General features: G+C 38.0%; 1 protein-coding gene across 1 annotated transcript in view; it reads left to right on the top strand.

Annotated features, from left to right (window-relative positions):
* TET3 (tet methylcytosine dioxygenase 3) overlaps nt 1–21272 on the top strand; it is a 437758-nt gene that overhangs the window by 305760 nt on the left and 110726 nt on the right. The window lies entirely within an intron of this gene.

The following is a 21272-nucleotide window of genomic DNA, read 5'->3' as shown; positions in this document are numbered from 1 at the left end:
AATATAAAACAGTTGCTACTTTTATATAGTATAGTGCTAGCCTGTACATGTGGTTTCTTCATATAATGTTATGGGGCTTAGGGTGCATGATTGGTATAATTGTTAAAGTCTTTACTTCACATATATAAGGTACAGGGTTTGATCTGACTAATGATTGTAATGGCCTGCAGGCTAATTGTCTAGTAATTAGCTATGAAGCAGTACATATCTGAATCCAGACCCCTATATGTGACTTTGGAGTTCATTGCTGATGTCTCTCCGTTAATCTGTAGTGGGATCTGTCAATAATTTTACAGCTCTGAATGTTAGTGCTGAGAGCATCAATGATAAAATCTGCAGGCATGAAAGATAGCGAACACATACTTATTGGATTTGATATCTGCCTCGGGTGTGAGATGGTACATACTCATCTCTTATAAGATCTGCCTCAGGCATGAGTGAGTGCATGATCACCTCATATGAGATCTGCCACAGGCATGAAGGAATGCAAACTCATCTGATATGGGATCTTCATTGTGCATGAGAGAGTGCATAATCACCTCATATGGGATCTGCTGCAGGCATGAGGGAATGCAAACTCATCTGATATGAGATCTCCATCATGCACCAAGTGTGTGCAAACTCATCTAATATGAGATCTCATCGTGCATGAGAGAGTGCATAACCACCTCATATGAGATCTGTTGCAGGCATTAAGGAATACAAACTCATCTGATATGAGATCTCACCGTGCATGAGAGAGTGCATAACCACCTCATATGAGATGTGCTGCAGGCATGAAGGATTGCAAACTCATCTGATATGACACATCGTGCATGAGAGTGTGCATGCTGACCTCATATGAGATCTGCCTTAGGCATGAGGGAATGCATAGTCATCTGATATGAACTTTTCATCATGCATAAGATACTCCAGACTTGAGAGCCCTACTGTTTTTCACTAACCATTTGAATATTTGAATGATATTAAGAACATCATGCGTGAAAGATCACCACATGCTGACCTGGCAGCTAGACCTGGAGAAGATGAGAGTTACATTTTCCTCACTTTCTTCCTCTTCTCCAAGTTTGTTCAATGCCACAATTTGTGTGTATATGTATGTGTGTGTGTGTGTGTGTGTGTAATATATATATATATATATATATATATATATATATATATATATATATATGTGTGTATATATTATATATATGTCTACTGGAGCGGCCACGGTGGTGCAGTGGTTAGCATTGTCGCCTCACAGCAAGAGGTTCTTCGGTTCGATCCTCGGCTGGGGTGCCTTCTGTGTGGAGTCTACATGTCCTCCCTGTGGTCACGTGGGTTTCCTCCGGGTTCTCCAGTTTCCTCCCACATCCCAAAGACATGCTGCAGGTGGATTGGACACTCTAAATTGGTCCTAGGTGTGAGTGTGTGTGTGCCTTCTGCAGAAGGTTGGGTGCCAGGCTGGCAACTCGACACTGTAAAACTCCACTGCCAATCATGAGCAGACAGGTGATCCGCTGTGGCAACCCCTAACCGGGAAAAGTCGAAAGAAGAAGAATATATAGGTCTACTATTGTAATGTCAAGTGTGCTTTGTGTGACAATGACATTTGTTGGAGTAAGAATGCAGACAAACAATTTGAAGAACATTGAAATGTCGATTCAAGAAGACCGACTGTATAATGGCAGTAGACTCATTGCAGTCGACTGGGAGATTTACCCTTTTCTGCACTGTAGTGCAATCTTGGAGTTGTATTATATAAGTGGCAGGGTGTGTGTGGGGGGGGGGCACAGGGGGGCTTGCCCTTCTGTAAAAACATTACTGTGAGAGCAGTGCAGTATGGATGTGGTCCATACCTACTGCTGCTAGGGGTCAACGGACTTCAGAAGTCGAATTTGATTTCACCTGTATTGTTTTTTGGTATTTCAACCTACTTCATATTCTGAATATTGGACATGTAAACCAGATTTTTGAATGGTTTACATTCTGATGTTCATTGTTTTCATAGTAAACTATATATATATATATATATATATATATATATATATATATATATATATATATATATATATATATATATTTATATATATGTATGTATATCTCACACACACACACACACACACACACATATATATATATATTTATTAATTTGGGAGTTTGAGGCTTACCCCCATGTGCAGTGGCTTGCCCCAAAAAAGTAACATTTTTCTGAGACATTCAGTACCCTGACTAGCAGCCTCCTAAGGTTTTAGATGTTTTAGATTCAAGTAATCGTGTGTTGATTAAATGTGACAGGATTACTCATAGCGGATCCTACATACTTACTTCATATGTAATCTGACTCTTGAGACGTGGTTTCAAAAAGCTTCTTTGGACAGAGGAAGTGTGCTCAGAGACAGATGTCCAAGGGTCATAATATAAAGGATTATGCTGGGGTACCTGATCATAACCAAGTTTTCTACGTTCTTATTATAGATGTTGAAAAATTCACCTGAAGGGAGGAGCAATATGTTGTTAGGAACATGTAACAGATGAGTTATGACTGAAGAGGGACGATCATAATTCGTTGTTTTACCTGGAGCTTTAGCTGTTGCACTGTAATACTCGTCATAGAAAAAAGTGTGAAATGTTTTAGAGCTTTGATAGTCATGAAACACTTAGGGCTGCCACTCAGATAGCAGTCTGAAGCCAAGTGTTTCTCTGATGGACAGATGATTTTAAAAGCTGCTAGACATTTCACTTCACTGCACTTTTACCTTTTTGTGGAACATAAAATTGTTTTACAGCTTTCCAAGATGTTTTAGCCCATTGACACTGTTCTGTGATGGCTGACCCTGCCCACCTTTAATGCTCTAGCATGAGACTGGGACTTAATCCTTAATAAGTTTTATTTGTTAAGCACTTCCCTTGTGCTATCAAGGTGCTTAACAAAGTTGTCTCTTTTGGACTGTAACCCCATCACTAAACGTATTATAAACATACAACTTATTATATGCATAGATTTGAAATATGTGGTGATCTGGAGAATAATGCATGAAATATTTGGTACTGTAAGATCAGGAAGTAAGATTTTCTAATATTAATGTACCAGATATTTCATTTATCAGACGAATAAGGCTTTCCAGATATTCCAATTATGCATTTTTTCATGTTTTTTTTTTTGGGGGGGGGGGGGTTTAGTTCATCTGACTGTCATGCCCATGTTATATTATTTGAATAAATTGTGTACTGATTTTTCTTTTTTGTTGGTTCATTATTTTTAGCTAGTGTAATCTTTAGTTTAGTTATTTAGAATAATGCCTCATTTGCCTGGGGTGTTACTTTCTGATCGGATGGTTGCAGCTGCAATCTTCTTTAATTCTGTCAAACTTTTTTCATTTAATTTTTTTAATTTAGTTTCTAGAGATCTTGTTTAAGTGAGAGAAGTTATACTGAGAGTACTGTGAGTTGTGTGTGAAGTTGCATTTATCCCCTTTTAGTATAAATGGAGCTGAGTTACTTTGCTATTTTTGAGTGGTTAATGATGGCTATAGGCTAGTGATAACTGACTGGTAATGTGCCTAGGATGTATATAAATAAGTAAGCATATCTGCATCCCAGAACTGAAGCACAGTTTTATCAGACCCCTTTACCAGGATATCTTGTTAGGATAAATACTCATATGTGTAGATAAATATGTGTGTGTGTGTGTGTGTGTGTGTGTGTGTGTGTGTGTGTGTGTGTGTGTGTGTGTGTGTGTGTGTGTGTGTGTATTATGATGTGTAAAATAGGGAAACTGAGGGGAAAGTTCAGGAAATGGGGAGGCATCATGGAAAAGAGCAGTGCCACTATGCTGGAAGTGGGATGTATCTAATACAACAGGGATCATTGATGGAAGTGGGGAAGGCATATGCATGCTGGGAAGTAAAGCATACATTTCTAGACTTGATGATCATTAACTTTTGTAATCATATTCAGGCTGATTAAATCCTGTAGTAAACCTTTAGTGATCATTTACTGATGTATTTCTTGTAGAATATCTGTCTCTTTCAAGAGGATTTGCTATATGTGACATTTCTGTCTACTCCTTATATGAGATTTATATGGCACTCATGGAAGCACACTGTCTTGTTGTTTAATTCTGCCTATTGTTGACATTTCATTCAATATTTCTAATGATGCAACTTGCATGTACTAAATTGTACTTCTCATTTGTAGCCTCGCTCTTAAAACCATATTGTGATGAAATGAGCTTATCACAAATGGGTTTTTATAATGCTTAGAAAGTCCCCAAACTTGATCTCTTTTAGAAACAGACATTTCTGAACCACTTTTGGGGACTTTGTATGGTTTCTAAATTGTGCTTAGAAATTCTCTGTCATCTTGTACACTATAACAATGTGGTAACCAATTTCACTCAGTGCACATCCTTAAAAAGCAAAAAAAAAAAAAAAAAAAAAGTTTATCAAAAATGAATACCAGACATGCACATAATTACAAACACAATTTCTGCTAAGGTCTCCATGTCCCTCCTACAATGAACATAACCCCTACACTCCAGCTCTAAATCAAACTTTAACCCCAAATCAGACTCCAAGTTTAAGTCACTAACTTGGCCCAGTACAGACCAAACCATCTACCAAACCATTTAACTATCCGGCTCCTCATTAAAGTGGTCTTTATGAAATGGCAGGTCAGCAGTTTTGTCTGTCAGCACATGTCCATCTCCCAGTTTTAGATTTTCGGTACTATTGTCCCTTTAGATTGGTGGTAATGTAGCTAAAAATATCTAGATTTATCCTAAAGTTGCAAGAAACCACTTTGTATAATCCTAAATACATCCAGAGAAGTGCTATTATAGCTACTTCTATAAGTTATTTTTTGTGTGTCCCCCCCAGCTTGTTGACTTGAGTAAAGGCGTTCATCATTATGTCACAGTGGCTAAGGATAAGAACTGGGGATCAACTACATGCCATCACACTGTAAACTGGTGGGGTTATTAAAGCCCTCCCCCTTCAATTTGTTTGTTTGTTGAGTTTGTGTATTCATTCAGTAATACTACTTACCTCTTCACTTTTATCTCACTAATCTGTCTACTGGGGCAACAGCACGCAAGCATATGCGGATGCTTAAATACCCCCCCCCCCCCCCCCAAGAAGCCTAGCACTGCAATACCCAGACTGGTAATCATTTACAGCCAGGAGTTTTCCCTGTTCTGCATATGGCATGGCACATTATTACATTTAGCAATCTTGATACTGCTGCAAACAGTACTCCTAACTGCAGTAGTGCTAACTTTATTTTATGTCCTAACATTACAATACTTTTGTTCACACAATCATCATAAACTTTTAGCTTCCTCTCCTGTCTTCAAAATCTGTGTAGTGTTTGATGTACTTGGAAAATTGACTGATGAGCAGTTGTTAATGTATTCATACTCTAGTTTTTATTCTTTCTTAAGTGTCTGTGTCTCTGTGTAACATACTTTTCTTATTTTCTCACCATCCCATTCTGTTTGTCTTATAACAACTTATGCTCTTGTCTATTCATTATTCAGTCTCCCTTTTTATTTTAATACTTTTAGCATGATATCTGTTTACAGTGTTTTAGGTAAATATACGAACACTAAATTTAATGCTTAATATTGTTGCTTGCTGCCTTTCTGGAGTTTGCTTTCTCTAAGTCACGTCTAGAAGAGTGTTTTGGTTCCCTAATTTTTACTTACTAACAAAATGTAACAAATGCATTGTGCATCTATACCAGTCTTGCAGGGATCAACATATTGTGTGATGAGAGGCTGGTACTGCAGAATGCAGATCCCTAATTCTTCTTTGTAAAAAAGATAAGGAATTGATCCACTTACTGCTGTTGTCAGTAGATCAGATATAAACTGAGTTTCAAAATGTCAAGAAACACTGAAATTATTTGTTATAACTGCTATTTTATCCTAAACTTCAGAAACGAGAGTAAGTTTCTGTAGTGCATTACCCATGAACTGAATATACTCTTTGATACCCATTATTTGGTATTTCCACTTATAGCTTTCAGCTTCTAAACACAAGAATCAGCGGCAAAATCAAAAAAATATTGAGGAGGAAAAAAAGTCAGGGAGAAATTTTAAATATTGGTCTTATATACTTAGAAAGTTGATAGAGTAATTTTTTTTATTAGCATGTGTTTTTTGAAAGATATGACATTTGAGATTCAAATGTCTGCCATTATTTAGTGACTGCAGTCCTAAAAGATCTTCTAGAAAGTCACAACTTTTATGAAGAACATACCTAAAATGTAAAAAAAATATTTGGAAACATTATCCAAAATCAGGGGCATTTGAGAGTTATGTTTCCAGTGGAAGAGGATACTTGCTTTTGTATACAGCACTCCTTCATTTTTGAAATACACACAATAAGGATGTGTGTGTGTGTGTGTGTGTGTGTGTGTGTGTGTGTGTGTGTGTGTGTGTGTGTGTGTGTGTGTGTGTGTGTGTGTGTGAGTGTGTGATTGTGTGAGTGTGTGATTGTGTGAGTGTGTGTGTGTGTGTGTGTGTGTGTGTGTGTGTGTGTGTGTGTGTGTGTGTGTGTGTGTGTGTGTGTGTGTGTGTGTGTAAGTGGTTACTACATGACATGTATCTTTTTTCTTACAAAGTTCTCTTTTCAGAAGTGCATGTGTTTTGCAACGTGTGCCAATTTGTCTTTTGTAAGAATGCATATTGTGTATAATGTGTTCAAAATCTCCCTGCCAGCATCATTCCCCATGCCCAACTGTTCCTCAAATCATTTAGGAGCACTATCATTGGTCTGAAGCTGAGCCCTGCGAACACCTGCAGTGTCCTCACAAAAGCTTCCTGAAATCATTCCTAACTTTTTTTTATGCAGACCTTGGGACTATTTATAGCTTTGCCTAGAGCTAGCATCATGAACCTGTAAAGCTGATTGGTCTGTTCGGCCCAGAGTGTGAACTGCTGTTGGTTTCTGTAACTAGGAAGTCTCTGAGACTTTTCTGTTCTCATGAATAAGTAACAAGATTCCTCAGAAACAACACTGATTGGTGCAGCTGTGTTCCGTAATCATACAGTGAATAGGCTTGATGTACTCTGTTCTTAAACTGCAGCATTCCTAGAAAGACTGCTGAGACACTTTCAAACCAATTGATGCTTGTAACTTAAATTACGGCTGCAGCAGCCAATAAAGTTATGTCAGGAGATGACAATGAGTATAGTTTATTACTTAGGCAGTTCTCTTTTAATTTTAATAGTTATCATATATTGCAGTTTCATTCATTCATTATTATAAGCTGTGCAAAGCTACGCCCAGAGACATACCTCTTAACTTCTTAGCAAAAGAAATCTGGACAAAGCTTAAAATAATGGGGCGGGGGGCGGGCACAAATACCCAAAAATAAGAACAGATTTTAATTATTGTTCTTATAAGCTTAGAAAGTTGCTAGAATAAAATGACAGTCATTAGCACGCATGTTTCTGAGGGATAAGAAGTCTGAAACTCAAATGTATGTCATTAATAGTTATTTTAATCCTCTGTAATTTGCCAGAAAACCTCACATTTTATGAGGAAAAGACCACAAATGGGACATTCTGTAAACATTTAGACAGTTAAGAGGTGTGCGCCTAGACTAGCTGTTTTACAGTGTTGCATAGGACTCTAGTTCAACTGATTGTATTCTACTCTAGTTCAACTGATTGTATTCTACAGTGTCATGTGGACTGCAGCTCAACTTTTACTTCATTTAGATGGAGTTGATCATTCCTGAAATCCCCAGCAGATAATAATACTGTTTATTTAAATGAAAAAAAAAAAACAGAGTTCCCTTAGTTGTCTGCTTTCAAAGGATTCAGATGTAGAAAGCAGATGATAAAATTAAATATTGTGTGTGACATTTTGGCAGCTTTTAACATAGTAAAAGTATGTCTTAAAATGACCTGTTTTTACAGGAAAAGTTCATTAAAAAATACCAGTGCTTATAATGCATCTGATTATTGCTGTGCAGTATATCTTTTAACTATATATCGACTGAAATGAGAAACTAAATCATTTTTAAAAACACCTCTTAAGGCCCTATCCTTAGATGTGTGATGCTGTCTTTGCATGGCTTTGAATAATGTGAGTATTTATATTAAAATGAGAGATATCCTGTTAAAGAAAGTGATTTTGTGTTTTCTCTTATCCTTTCAACTTCCTGATATCATATTGGGTAGAGTCTAATCTCATGCAGGTATTTACTGCCCTCAGCTGGATAGAAATACTAATATACCATTTTTTGTAGTGAACTGTGATCTAATTTGTTAATGGAATCGAGTGAAACTCTGCACTCATATTTTATACTTTTTGCTAAAGTCTTGGGGAACATTCAACCATTTTCTATTACTAGAAGTAGCAAGTTATCTTGCTTCATGTTTAACTTTGAAAGTTACACTTCAAAACTTTTAATAGCTATCTGGAACAGATCACGGCTGCTATAGAACCATTTCTTCTTACCTAAGCAGCATTCATCTGTCTTGTGCTCTCAGTAGCTGCAGGAAGGGCCAACATTTATATCTGAAGTACATACCTAATCATGCTCCTTGAGTAAGGTCTTGGTATATTCATATAATGACATCAAACAGCATGTAGGCCTTTTGAAGATAATGAGGTCTGTTCATTTAGGCCAGAGAAAAATAAATCCTTTGCATCCTTTTTGTTAGATGAGAGCACGTTTTAGAACAATAATGTGTACCCTGAAAGTGACAGCCAAGTATTTTTTACAGCTGTTTTAGGCCTTCTCCCCCATGCCTGTGGGTCCTTTTACTCCTTTTGATTCATGGAATCCAGGGATGCAAGTTGACAGAGGTATATTTTTGTGCATAAAAGTGAATGTTTCTGATTCAAGGCAATGTTGTGGATTTGAATGTTTATACACACTACTGCCAGAGACACAAAAATTGTTTTTAGTAAATTTTTAATAGGAGTGGTTAATTCCAAGAAAAGTCTTTATTGTATTACTAAGTCCCAAAATAAGGCTGATGGAATTCCACTTCAGTACTGTTGCAGGAAACGGGCAAAACTTTTAGGTCAGCTAGGCCACCATCAGTGTTTGGGAATGTATCTGAAATCCCGCTGGTTTAAAGTATTGAAGACATTTTAATCTTTTAGACAACTGAACCATAAAGAGAGCTGAAGTGATATGATGTATTACCATATAAAGTTAGTGTGTTCTTGATCAACTGATCAAAAAATAACAAAAAAGATGGAGTAGTGAATATGATTTGTGCATAATTAAACACAACTCCATCTTTGTATGGTAACGATAGTTATGTACAATAACTGTACACTAAGTGAATAAGAAGTTAATTTGTAGAAAACTGCTAAAAGGAAGTGATAACTTAGGAGTGGATGATTAGGGAGTTAACTTATGGAACTACATATGAAGAGTCATCAGGATGGTGGTCAAAAATGTGGCTTTTGTACAGAAGGGAAGTTTGACCTGTGGGGTTATGCCAGATACTACCATTAATTCCATATATATTTTTGAAATTACATTGTAAAAGAAACTGATGGCAAGGTTTACCTTTTTGGCACATGATTAGTATTTGTTGCAAGATAAACAGTCAGAATAGTGCTTCTAGACAAATATGTAATTATTGGCCAGGGGATATGGTTATGTTTTGTTTTTAAATTGGAAATAATTATTCCATTATTTTCTTTATGTCCTTACCAGGTTTGTGACATACCCTCAAAGCTTACTGCTAATATCTATTATTTTTTTTAATCCTCATCAACATATAATTTGTAGATGACCTCTGCTGTTCTGGCACTGCACAAAAATTGTAAAACAAACCGAAATCAGGCAGCTCCTCGGGATAGCTTAGAAACCTATAAGCCCAAATGCATACTTTCTTTTTCCAAGATTAATTACACCTTGCAAAACTAATCTACTTGTGATTAATACACTACAAGAAATAGTCACAATTCCCAACAAAAATAACTTTTCAGTCAAGACATGAAATTTAATTCCCATGTGCAAAATTGCATCTGCAAAAACCAGCAAAGTTATAGACTGTTAAGACCTAACTGGTACTTAGCTGCTGAAACACAAGTCCAGAGTTGTACTTCTCCCTATTTATATGGCTTTATACTCCTTACTAATATCTCTTGCACATTGAACAAAAGAAATGCAACAGCATATATATCAAAATAGCTACAGAAATGCTCTTTTACAGACAGGTGTCCAAGAAAGTAAATAATGTGAGAAGAAGTAGCCAGGGAATTGTTATGGCTAGGCTTGTATAGGCCCTAGGGCTGATAGCCTAGTACCAACCTATGAACTTATGAACCTAATGTCTAGCTTTAACATCCTTAAAGTGGATTCTTATATAACCCACGTGTAAGTGTCCACATAGAAATGGTGCATAAAATTGTTCACAAAATGTCCTGTCTATCCATGTACTTCTTTTCAACAAGCGTATCCAGTACTTACTGGAAATGTACATTCCCACTGTCTCCGCAAGTCCTGAAAAAAGTTTTGAAGGATCTTTTTTATTCAACATTGCCAGAATACTAAATAGTTTTCTACAGTTAGCCAAAATGGAAAACATCTACTTAACTTTAAAAGCCCAGTGAGGCTAAATATCTTAAAATATACAAATGCAGTATCATATAAATACCATTATCCAGTGAAAGTTTCCATGACAACTGCTTTTCAAAAATGAATGATTCTGCCCAACTCTTATAATCACTTTCAATAACTGTTACGAGTTCTGTTGTACTTTTCCTGAATTCCCTTTCTTAACATGCTCCTTCTCTTCTTAATTTAGTCTTTGCTACTGTGCCCTTGTTTTTAATCTTACCTTCCACTTACCTGAATTACTGCATTCCATTCACTGGTTTGTAACTGTCAGTTGTCATCAGAGTCTACTAACTACTGTCCTCTCGTCTATGATACTCACTTCTCCTTCACATCCCATGTCCCTGATGTTAGTTTTTTTTCTTCTCTTCCCCTTCTGCATTTCCTCACTTCTGTTTCTAAGTACATCAGATAAATATTTTCACTGTTACAGTTGCTTACTGACATAGAGATAGGGTCATTCATCAAGGTTACAGATGGCATTTGGAGAAAATCCCTCCTTTCCAGAAGACAGTTCCTCAACCACCATACCAGACACCTTATTTTCTCCTGTCCTTCAACACATGCTGTCTTATGTAGTGATACAACAACTTCCTCCTTCCCAGGCTGGGAAATTATTTTACTGAAGAATGTTTTTAGTGCCAAAGAAAAAAGATGCTTGGAGACCAGTTCTAGATCTTTCTTTCCTAAACCTGTGATAGTGCCTAAGTTAAAAATGTTGTCACTTCACAACCTGTTACCTCTTTTTCCTCATTTATGTTTCATGGTAACACTAGATTTAAAAGACGCCTATCATCACAGCCCTTTTAATCCTGACTTCAGGCACTTCTTTTTTGTGCATCTGGATCACTTTATCAGTTTTCTGCATTACCCTTTGGACTATCCACTGCACCAACAGCGTTCACAAAGTGTAACTATAGCTATAGCTCATTGAAGGCTGCAGGGTATCCACATTTTCTATATTTAGATTACATGCTTATCTTTCCAGAGTCTTTTTCAAAGTGTAAGGAATATATCACTTGGGGGAGAGTTCTTACACAAGCTGGGATTCTAAGAGAACATTCAAAAGTTTTTATGACTTCTTCACATAGGATTGCGTTCCTGGGGTGCATTAGACACTGCAGTTCAAAGAGCCTTTCCTTCACAGGAAAAAAAATAGATCTATATCTAGAAGTATTTCTAAGGTTTTCTGGTCAGACTTCAGCCACTGCAAGGGAAAACCATAGGATTTTGGGTCTCTTGGCATCTGTGGTTCTCTTGATACCCCTGGCAATGCTCCACATGAGAACCATACAGTGGTGTATGAAGTCTCTTTGATCCCTTCACCAATATCCTTTGTTTTTTCAAATTCCAGTGCTGGGGTTTGTAAGAAGAAAAATCATGTGGTGGATACAAGAAATTTCACTAAACCCAGGTCTTCTCTTCTCCCTCCTTGCTCCAATGTAGTCAGTCACCACAGATGCCTTAGACTTTGCTTGGGTAACAGTTTCAGAAGGCATAAAAGCGCAATGTGTGTGGGACACCAAAGACAGACACAAGCAGATCATATAATAGAAATGTTTGCTCTGTCGAAGGCACTGAACTCTCTGAATCATCTTTGGTCCCTCTGACCTCTTCAACTTGTTATAGATAATACCACAGACATGTGGTACATCAACAAGCAAGGGGAACAAGGTCATACCCCCTTTATAGACTAGCTGTGTTTGCTTGGGATATGGCTTCACAGCGCAGTCTCACTCTACAAGCATCATACATTCCGTCAAGAGCAAAACTGTGTAGCAGAAAAGCTTTGCAGGACAATGGCAGACCCTCACAAATAGAAACTAGATTAAGGAGTCTTCCAAGATTTGATCCATCTGTGGAGAATTTTTCAAGTAAACTTCTGTGCCATTTCTCTAAACAATTAGCTGGAAGATTCTCCTCCAGGACTCCATGCAAGATGGCCTAGAAGACAGATGCCTGTTCCTTTCCTTGGACAGGAATGTTCCCCTATACTTTTCCACCCTTCCCACTGATATCCAGGGTACTTCTGAAGATGCAGAAGAAATCCCCCAAGATCATTGTAGTGACTCCCTTCTGGCCCTGAAACCAGTGGTTCTCCCTTCTTTTGGAAATGGCCAGGGGCAATTAACACAAGCATCCTCACAGAATGGATCTATTCATACAAGGTCAGGGGTATTTGATAAACCCCCAACCGTAATCAACTTCAGATGATTGGGTCTTAATTCCCTTTAAGCACCTGTTTACAGAGGATATGCAACAGGTACTGATGAAGGTATGAAATATTGTTTACTAGAAAATCATATATTAGCAAATGGAAAAGGTTTTCTAGTTGGTTACAACATCATAGCCAGCACCCATTCAGGACTAATTGTTCTCTGGTTTTGCAATATTTGTAAGTTACTATCCTATGGCCTTTCTTAATCTTCCAAAGTTCATTTTTTGGCCATTTCAACATTTCTGTCCATTGATCCTCCTCTTTCAATGTATTCTCATGTCAAAATGTTTTTGAAAGAGTTTTGCATAAGAGGTCTCCAAGAAAACCAGCTAGGTTTGGAGGGTGGCCTGATGGTTAAGGTGTTTGCCTTACAAACACAAGGTGCAGGGTTTGAGTCTCACAAGGGATAATTGGCTAAGCTTAAAATGTCTCGCAAGGGCAGTTAGCTTAGTATGAATCTATATATTAACAGTCTATATAAAACTGGTGGCCCATCCTTGGGATCTTAATTTTGTGTTAGCGAAGCTAACATTTGTTCCATTTAGACCAGCTAATCAGGCAGACTTGAGGTTCTTAGCAAGGAAAACTGTATTACTGGTTGCTGTGACCTATGTAAGAAGAATATCTGAGTTGCAATGTCTTACAGCAAGTCAACCCTTTCTCATTATCTCAAGCCAAACCTGGCTTTATTGGCCTGAATTTGTCCATAAATAGACTTAAAAGAAAATGTCATGGACATTCAGAATTGCAATTTAGCTGAAACACCAGATGTCCTTAAAGGGTAATTTGCATATATCCCATGTCGCCTCTAATACAAGAGGTTTAAGGAATCACACAGTGGAAATTCTAGCTTTGCTAGATTTTTCTTTTTGTTTTTTAACCCGAAGGTAAGAAGAAGAGAAAACTTATGTCAAAACAGACTGTTTCTAAATGGTTGTCTCAGGCAATTACATTTTGTTATACTCACCACAACAAAACTATTCCAGACAGGATCAAAGCCCCACCCTACTAGGGCTTTGGCTTCATCTATGGCTTTTTGGAAAGGGCTAGTTTCTAGAAGTATGGTAGAAGCAGCAACTTGGTCATCTATGTATGCCTTTACAAGCTTGATTCCTTCTTTAGGTCTAGAGCAGGCTTTGCTAGGAACATTCTTCAAGGACTCCTGGACCCTTCCCCTTCCACCTCCCAAATGTAGTAAGCTAATCCACACACGTAGGTAAGGCTACTACAGCAGTGATCAAAATGATGAACATATTACATTTAGGTAAGTTAACTTATCATAACAGTAGATGTTTGAATGATCACTGCTGCAGCAGTCACTCCCTCGCTCCACCTCCCCCTTGTTTTTTGGTGTGATATTTATACCAGGTTGTGAATACCTATTTTTTGTTGTTCAGTACTTGGCCTCTGTCTGACTCTTGCTCTGAAAGCACTAAAGGGTTTGGTACCAAAACCTCTATTTTTAGTCACCTCACCTCGAGCTGACTGACAGTTTAGGCATGTCGAAGGCACCCTGAAGCTTTGGAAGCTGGCCATCTGTTATATCCTTACCAGGATGTATTCCATATAGCTAAGGCTACTGCAACAGTTATCTTTCGAACATCTATGTTTATGGTAAGTTTAGTTACACAACATTACTATGTTCTTCCTGGACTTCCACTGTAAGTGAAATGTGTGTACGTGGATTAGCCCAGTGGAAAAAAAAAGCAGTCAAAAAAGTACACCTGTTTGAAGCGCAAGAGAGAGTATAAACTCTAGCCAATACTTAGCACATTGAATCAGGAAACAGCTTAAGGAGCAGCTGCACAGAATGAACTAATAGGTCAAAAGTGAAAGTAAACTTTGTCATTTAGAACTACACACGTGTAGCCTAAATGAAATTTTGTGCATAAGCTCAATTCTTGAGATTGCAAAGGAAAGTGAAACAACACATACAAGAAAAGGAATAAGCATAAGTAACAAATACAATACTACTCCCAATGCATGCAAGAAAAATCATAGACATTTACCAACACTCATATATGAAAAGGATACCCTCCCCTGAGTTAAATTAACTATCCTATTTCAAGTAAAATAAAAACAGCTTTTGAAAATGTATTTGTCTAGTATTGCACTTAAATGAGTTAAATAATACAGACTATGGATATAATAAATAAATATTGCACTTTCTTGGAATATATGTAAGTATATATTGCACAAATAAATAAAAATTGACTTATAATGTGCCCAGACCCCTGGGACTAGTGCCCGAGTTCAGAAGTCTAATCACTGTAGGGTAGAAACTGTTACTGAATCTTGTAGTCCTGCAGCAGATGCTGCAATATCTCCTGCCCTGTGCCAGGTGCTTAAACGGTCCATGTGCAGGATGCGTGTTGTCCTGTGTTGTTTTGGTGACCTTTCAGATGCTTCTTGCCAAATAAAGATGTTGTATCGATGGAAGACTGGAACATGTTACCTTCCCTGCAACCCTCACCACTCTTTGTAGCACCTTCCTTTCTGTACTGGTGCAGCTCCCAAACCACAGTGTGAAGTTGCAGGTGAGGATGCTCTCTATTGCACCTCTATAGAAGGTGAAGAGAATATGAGGAGGAAGCTTAGCTTTTTTCAGCCTTCTTAAAAAGTGGAGGCATTTTTGTGCTTTTTTGACCAGTTGGCTGGTATTTCCCACCCATTAGAGATCCTCATTTATGTGTACACCCAGGAATTTTGTACTCTTAACCCTCTCCACCCTCTCAACATTGATCCTGAGCACTGGGTGGTTTGTTTTCCCTTTCCTGAAGTTGTTGATAATCTCTTTGGTCATGCTTACATTCAGATCAAGGTTGTTCCCCTCGCACCAACTAATCAGCGATGTTACCTCCTCTCTGTACACCCTTTCATCCTACTTTGTGTTGAGTCCCACGACCGTGGTATCATCAGCAAACTTGATGATATGGTGGGACTTGTGGTTAGCATAGCAGTCATGGGTCAGGATGGTGAATAACAGTGGGCTGAGAACACATCCCTGTGGAACCCCAGTGTTACTTGTGATGTACTTTTATGTATTCTTACCTGAACACACTCTCTTTGTGTAGTAGTCTGGAGTAGCTCTAAAGAGGCATTCTGTATATAGAGTGGGACACTGGAATACATGGGTATGTAAGAAATCTGCTGTATTCTGAAAAATAAGTTTCTAAAAGGTCACTGAGAGGAGATTACTTATTTATTTATTTCTATTTGTTAAGTGGCGTACAGCACTGATCCACATGGGACTTTCTCAGACTATGCCTGGGAGCACTGTCTGGTTAAGTTTCTTGCTCAAAGTCACACAGTTATGGAACTGGAGGCTGAGGGAATTAAACAATGGAGCATAGAAAGTAGCTCATTAGTAGCTCATAGCTCAATCATCTTTGTCAGGTACTAGATGAGAATGGCTAAAACAATGCTGTGACTGCAACAAAGATCTTGTGAAGAGCCGACTGCACTGTTTTAAAGGTGGCTTTGACTCTGATGCAGGTGTCCAGTGTCTGACGTACAGATCTTGGACCTGAGGGTGCAGCTGGAATGCATAGTACTGACAAGCAAATGACAAACTGTATTATCACAGGGAGGGAGTGCAGCTGTTTCCTACAGAGTGATAATCTGGTGGAAGCCAGAAGGCTATCCTGGATGCACAAAGTTTATTGACTGAGCTTGAATAAAGCCAGCAAGCTGTAAGCTGGTTTTGTGGACATGGAAAGCAATGGCATTGACTGAGCTTAAGTAAAGACAGGAAGCTGTAAACTGGTTTTGTGGACAAAGAGAGAGAGAGCAACAGTAGTTATTGTTTTGGATTACATGCATGGTCAGCCGGAAAGTTGGAAATCACCTGTCAATTGGCTTTTGCCTTTCACTATAGTGGAAGTAAGTGAAGTCAGTGAAAGTTAACACCTCCCTTGAAAAGATCCCCATAGCCATAATCTGGTACTGTGGTCTGTATCATAGTGGTTTAATACAGAAACTAGAATAGGTGGTCAAGCTGGTGGTCATGAATAACAATTGCTGTAGGTAAATAAAATGATTTTTTCAGGTGCCTCATAATGGAAAGTAAGAGGCAGAAGAAGGTGTAATTCTAAAAAAAAAAAAAAAGATTGCATATTAAGAACATAAAAATATGAACTCTGCGCTCAGTAGATTTTTGCCTAGTTATCAAACACCAATGAAATAAAACAGGGGTGAAAAAATATTTCTTTACCAAAATGACTCTTTGGTTACGTAGAGTCAACTTTTTTGCTAAGATGGTGGAAGCAGAAGTGGAAAATGAGTTCAGAGATGCATGGAAGAGGTTAAAGGAGCACTGTATTAAAGAACAAATGAGAATACACTAAGGATCATACTAGGCCTTTGACAATGACACATCTAAAGAAAAGGGAGTAGACTTTCTCTGTCAGAAAAACCTTAGCTGTGGTTACATCTTAATTTTTTTAAAGGATTGTTTGTCCCCAACACCTGTGCTAATGGTGCACAATGAAAAGATACTACATGACTGACTGCAGAGATTCTAACCCTCTCCGTATCATCTGCTGTGCATTCCTGAGTGTATCACATGGTCAGGCTACGCTGCTTTCCTTTAACATCACAGGCTGCGCTGATTAAAGTGGTTTAAAAATAGAATGCAGGATTTAGCAGTTGCTGCTAAATTAAGCAGAACGGTTCAGATTTTTTTAGAGGAAGATCATTTAAAAAGAAATTGTCACATAAAAATATATTTAGAAATAAAAAAAAATTAAAAATCTATGCAATTGATCACTGATTAACTGTGATTACTTAAGTCGACCCTTTTTATTTGGATGAATTTAACAAGCCAGGAGGATTAAGGAGTATGCATTTCTTCATATCTTCATTTTATTTGTTTCTTCCCACTTTTTCCACAGTGGCTGTACTGCGAACTTGCCTTTGATGTATGCATATATATTTTTATTTTTCCTTGTAGGTTTCTATGGATATTGAAGGTTTTTTGATGTACCATAAGATAATGAAATAAAGGAAACCCAGCAGTTATATAAACATACATTCTAGGACTCTCTATTAATGCAAACACTTGAGCAAAAAGTAGGTGTAATTTTTGTTAAGGTAACGTATGATCAGAAGGGATGTGATAAGTTAAAAAAGGACAGCAATGTCACGGAAAACTAGTGGAGGAGCAGACAAAGAAAGGTGAAAGTGGAACAGATCAAATTACATACACTGCAAGTTAAGGCGGAGCAGAAATGTAGCCGAAAAGGGAGGCTGAGATTAGGAGCGACTAAACACCACAGCTGTCAGGTCTCATGTGTGACCCAAATTGTTTTCTGCATTGTGCACCTATTGTTTATACCATCAGTCAGAAATCGTCATCTCCAGGGCTCTCTGGTGAGTGGATTGGCTAATATCTTCTCTGTGCAGCATGTGCTTTTCACAGCTGCAAGCTCTGCCGAGTTTATGTCTGCCTGTCTTTCCGCACCAGAAAGGTCCCAGGGGCATAAAACCATTAGTAAATGTTACAAAACAAACAAGATAACCCCCACACACATACTCATCGTTGTTTTTGAACCTACTGATTCCTTTTGACACTTAATTTTATAGTCTAAGTGCTGGGATATGGGACAGACTATTCCAAAGGCAAGAGACTGTCTTTGTTAGTGGCTTTGTACTTGTACTTTACAACAACTGTGACCGGAAAAGTGGTGGTTGCAAATTTTGAATGAGACAGTTGCTCTTAATTTGCCTGTCTATGCTAACTTTCCTCCAGTTATAGCTGGTGGTACATGTCTGTTTCTCTCGTACTGTATTTATGTGCCTATCTAATCTTGTAACAATCTCTTCTCTTCTGTTGAATTTGGTTTAAAAGTCTATGCCTAAAAAGGATAACCCAGTGGGCACAGAACGATGTGCTGCATCATTTTTCAAATGCTTTGTTGTGGTCTTAATGCTGAACTCTATCTGGGGAAGCCACAGACATGAACCTTGAATAATGTCTAGTGTAGAAGTCTCCTCAGCAATACATAGACTATTACAGGATAAGTTGGTAGTTAAGGCAGTTTGCAAATCTGACAAATTTGTGCACTCATCCCTGCAGCTGGTAGAGATGATAAAAGTCTGTTTACTGCATCAGAGCTGGTATAGGCACTGATAAAGTCTTTTAACTACATCCTTTACAAAACAGTGTAACTGGGGTGGTGGTGCTGTGGTAGCGTGGTCGCCTCACAGTAAGGTGCTGTCCGGTTCGATTCTCAGCTAGAGCGTCTTCTGCATGGAGACATGCGTGAATGGACGTACCTTAGTTGAAGGTTGTGCATCAGGGCTGGTAACTCGGCACGTAAAAATCAACTACCATTCATTAGCGGACTGCAGTTCCGCTGTGGCCACCCCTAACCGGGAAAAGCCGAAAGACACAACAATTTTACAAAACAGTAGTTGTCCGTACCTCTCAACTGTACAGATTTTTACATGTCCAGATTTTTGCCTCATATTTTGGTGTCTTCCTCCTAGAATTTGTACCTTTCTGGCAAATAGTTGAGGATTGAAGTTATTAAATAATGACAAACATTTGAGTTTGACTCCACATTCTTCATAAAATTCATGCTAATGCAAAACCTATTATTCTATCAACTTTCTAAGTTTGTAAGAACAATATTTAAAACCTGTCCCTATTTGTCCCCCCATCACTTTAAGCTTTGTCCAGATTTTTTGCTCTAAGAGGTTGAGAGTATGTAGTTGCTCCTTGTGAACAGGGTCTGGAGTCAGTGTTGTTGAAAGGTCGTTGATATATAGGGAACTCCCTCGCTTACATTTCCTGTGAATAGCAGATGGAGGAGGAGTTTGTACAGGTGTAGAACATGTTTTTATGCAGAGAGATATGCTTCTGTATTCTGAACCGTCTGTGCCACATGATCTCTTCTAGTTTGTGGAACACTTGTGTCATGCATTTGTTCTGCTCCTGAGGGACTCACAGGCACGTTGAAGATGTGTGTATTTTACATAATTTGATGTCATTACAGATATGAGTAGGACTGTTGCTAATTTAGGATGAGCAACAGCCTGGCATGCTATGGGATGTCCTCCTTTGTGCTCCTTGAACCATGTTTGTCTGCATTTGCCAGGAGCTGGGATGTATCTGAACTTGTAATGCTTCCTTTTCTAATGCATTGTGAGATTTTATGCCTGACTTCTAAAACCCCAAACACAATGTGCATTGCAAATTACAGGATGTGTTTACTCTGTTTTCTGAACTAGAGAAGACCATTGTAGAGACGTGGGTCTGGCTCGGCATTGAGCAAAGATGTGAGCTGATTAGTACAATGTTGTTAACATCATTTTATACACTCTTTAGTCTTGGCATTGCTCAAACTTCAGCTGGTCCTGACGCTTTTTCCTCACATATATATTTGCAGTAACTGTAATCATCATGACTTTAACGTGGCTTCAGCTGCACACACCAGTCACATTAAGTAAGCCCTAAAAGTTCTGGCGTGCTTTTATTCTCTTCTCCTAATATCAATGAGTTCTGATCATACCTTGTAACTTCTTAGTCCAAGAATTCTGGACAAAACCAAAAATAATTGTGGGGAGAGATGGCCAACATAAAGGTGAGATTTTACATATAGTTTCATTCATGATGTGAATCTCGGTAGTTTGTTGCAGATAATTTGTTGACTCTGTTATCCTAACTTTAAGACTACCACCAAGTTTTGCCAGTTACAAGGCTGTGACTGTACGTATAACCAAGATAACTGTCTTCACCATATTGCTTTTATAAACTTATGAAATTGTTAGAATGACATTTTTTGCATTAACATGCATTTTCTGAAGGATATGACATCTGAAACTCAAATATCTATCATTGTTTAGTGACTTCAGTCCTAAATGATTTGCCAGAAGATGATAAATTCTTTGAAGAATAGTCCAGATATATGATGCAAAAATCTGGACATTCTGCAAACATTTGTACATTTGAAAAGTGTGGTTTTGGGTTTAACCCCTTGGCATCGAGAGCTGCTTTAGCTGAACATCTTTAAATGTATTTATTTAATTTTATTTATTTGCCATTTGCTTATTGGACTGAAACACTGATTCAAGGTGGACGATTTTAAGCTTAGCCAGTTAAAACAAAGTAGGAAGTTGCAGTATGCAAAGTAGTCATTTACAGTACACTGGCAAAGTAAAAATGCTATACCAGCATACGTTTCAAACTCTTAGTGTAAGAAGTCTGGACAAAGCCTAAATAGTGGGAGGACAAATGCCAAAAATAAAGGACATACTTTAAGTATTGTTCCTATAAACTTAGTTGCTAAAATTGCACTATTTGTGTTAGCATGTATTTTCTGAAAGATAAGACGTCTGAAATTTTAATGTTTTCCATTATTTACTGGTTTCAGTCATCAGTGATTTACCAGAAAACAAAAACGTTTTATGAGGAACAGACCAGAGGCAAAAATCTGGATATTCTGCAAAAATATGGATAGGTGAGAGGCATAAT

Source organism: Protopterus annectens, chromosome 9.part0 (assembly GCF_019279795.1).
Source record: "Protopterus annectens isolate FY-2018-M chromosome 9.part0, PAN1.0, whole genome shotgun sequence".
NCBI classification, from domain to species: Eukaryota; Metazoa; Chordata; order Ceratodontiformes; family Protopteridae; genus Protopterus; species Protopterus annectens.
The sequence above is the reverse complement of the archived record's forward strand: the minus strand, read 5'-3'. Positions and strand labels throughout refer to the sequence as shown.